The sequence below is a fragment of the Schistocerca piceifrons genome, unplaced genomic scaffold (assembly GCF_021461385.2).
Source record: "Schistocerca piceifrons isolate TAMUIC-IGC-003096 unplaced genomic scaffold, iqSchPice1.1 HiC_scaffold_947, whole genome shotgun sequence".
NCBI classification, from domain to species: domain Eukaryota; kingdom Metazoa; phylum Arthropoda; class Insecta; order Orthoptera; family Acrididae; genus Schistocerca; species Schistocerca piceifrons.
The window spans coordinates 30,001-32,500 of NW_025729220.1; the positions used below are offsets into that span (position 1 = coordinate 30,001).

The 2,500-nt window shown below is 56.8% G+C and overlaps 1 non-coding gene across 1 annotated transcript in view; it reads right to left on the reverse strand.

Annotated features, from left to right (window-relative positions):
* LOC124773162 overlaps positions 1–270 on the reverse strand; it is a 1,909-nt gene extending 1,639 nt beyond the window's left edge. Inside the window, exon 1 of the ribosomal RNA XR_007014498.1 lies at positions 1–270. This exon is cut by the window's left edge and continues 1,639 nt beyond it. This is a non-coding gene — a ribosomal RNA (small subunit ribosomal RNA).
* Between the last annotated feature and the right edge of the window lie 2,230 nt (positions 271–2,500).

A 2,500-nucleotide genomic window follows, 5' to 3' on the forward strand; every position in this document is an offset into this window, starting at 1 on the left:
TATTCAGAGTCACCAAGGCAAACGGACCGGACGAGCCGACCGATTGGTTTTGATCTAATAAAAGCGTCCCTTCCATCTCTGGTCGGGACTCTGTTTGCATGTATTAGCTCTAGAATTACCACAGTTATCCAAGTAACGTGGGTACGATCTAAGGAACCATAACTGATTTAATGAGCCATTCGCGGTTTCACCTTAATGCGGCTTGTACTGAGACATGCATGGCTTAATCTTTGAGACAAGCATATGACTACTGGCAGGATCAACCAGGGAGCTGCGTCAACTAGAGCTGAGCAGCCGGCCGCCCGGGAGTGTGTCCCGGGGGCCCGCGCGAACACGCAAGCGTCCGCTCAATCATTCTGCAAACAGGAGGAGGCTGAGCTCCCCTGCACAATACACCTCGAAACCCTCTCAGGTCCCGGCGGCGCGCAGCGCCGTCCCAAGTACTTGGTCGGGTTCGAGAGAGGCGCAATCGCCCGGAGTTAGGCGAGTAGACGCTTTCGGTGCGACCACCCGTGCTCCCAACTGAGCTTGCCGCTGCCGACAGAGGCCCGGGAGCGTGCTGTCGTGGCATTGCCGGCGGGAGACAACACGCGCCACCTACGGTGACCGGCAGCTCCAACGCCAGCGCCACAGAAGGACAAAAGCCCCACTTGGGTGCCGAAGCGAACTCTCCCAGCACAGCGCACGCGCCAACACATCCGCACAGCTGCGATACAAACCACCAGCGAGAACCGCTGGGGCGACCGAGCAGCAGACGGCGTCGCGGCGCCGAGCGCCGGGCGGCGGCGCATCCTCAACGCACACAGTCCTCAATCGGACCAGCACACTGAAGATGTCCACCGCGCTTCGCACCGGGCCCGCGAGGACCTACTTTGGCCGCACGGCGCCGCGCGCAGGGTGCGCCGGCGCGCAGCTGCGACGCCTGCCGCGTCCGTCGGCCGGCGCGCCTGCCACTGGCCGCCCCCACCAGCCGGCTGTAGCGCGTGCGCCCACGCACCGCGCGGCCAGCACGCCGGGAGGCGCCCCCTCACCGGCCGGGGACGGTCCCACCCAGCCACCGCCGCGTATCGCTTCACACCCAGATGCCGTTCAGTTTCGTCGGCATGGTGGGTATCGCTGGAACAACCGGTTAGTACCTCAACCTATCGTCGCCATCACCGATTCACCCCTAGCGAGAACAACCGCACCACAACAGGTTACCATTTGTTCATTTGCGTAACTTCACCAGAAAACGCAGGCGTCCATCGCCATTTGCAACTTCAACGATTATTGCATGCCTGTGTCAGGTGTCACGCCACACTACGTCTGCCCACATACACGCAACAAAATGTGCACGCCTAGACAATACGTGGAAGGTGGCCCCCGTACGTATGCGATGTCCATTGCTCGAACGACTGTCAACCGGCCTCTGTAGCATGTCGCAGATATGGAACGCGGTGCACCATGCCATCACGGTGTGTGAGGAGAGACGACTAGGTCCGAATACATCAACAGACAGCTCATGCTGATCGCCATCCACGGCGTCCGTTCCTCCCACACGTCTCTATGGCGTACCACACTGCAATCCAGCTCTCATAGGGAGACGACACGTAGCTGCGTGCACAATATTTGCACTGTATGGTCCGCCGTTTTTGGGCGCAGTCGTTGTGCGGTCACACATGTGCCACGATGTATCATTCAGTACATAAGGACGAATGTGCAGTACAGATTGTGGTTCACGCGTACGACATCAGCGGACAGTTGACACAGGCCGCACCACAACGTAGCCTGAGTACGTCGCATGCGAAGGGCATTGAACATGCAAACTTCTCACCAACCAGCTTGCGAAGGCAGGGGGCAAGGTGGGGACGTGGGGAGGGGCGGCATGTACGTCCTGCTGCCATCCACATTACAGTGTACAGCAGGAGCATGTGGAAAGTGAGCAAGACTTGCAAGGTGTTTAACATGAAGCGATACACAGGGGTGCGGGCAGTGCGAGTAGCGAACTATATTGCGAGGGTTGCGGGTGGGCAACACTACAGTAATTGAACGAGTCGTATAACAATTACAGAGCAGGTTTAGGCGACAACGTGGGTTACGTTAAGGCGACAACATGGGTTAGGTTAAGGCACAACATGGGTTAGGTTAAGGCACAACATGGGTTAGGTTAAGGCACAACATGGGTTAGGTTAAGGCACAACATGGGTTAGGTTAAGGCACAACATGGGTTAGGTTAAGGCACAACATGGGTTAGGTTAAGGCACAACATGGGTTAGGTTAAGGCACAACATGGGTTAGGTTAAGGCACAACATGGGTTAGGTTGAGGCACAACATGGGTTAGGTTAAGGCACAACATGGGTTAGGTTGAGGCACAACATGGGTTAGGTTGAGGCACAACATGGGTTAGGTTGAGGCACAACATGGGTTAGGTTGAGGCACAACATGGGTTAGGTTAAGGTACAACATGGGTTAGGTTAAGGTACAACATGGGTTAGGTTAAGGTACAACATGGGTTAGGTT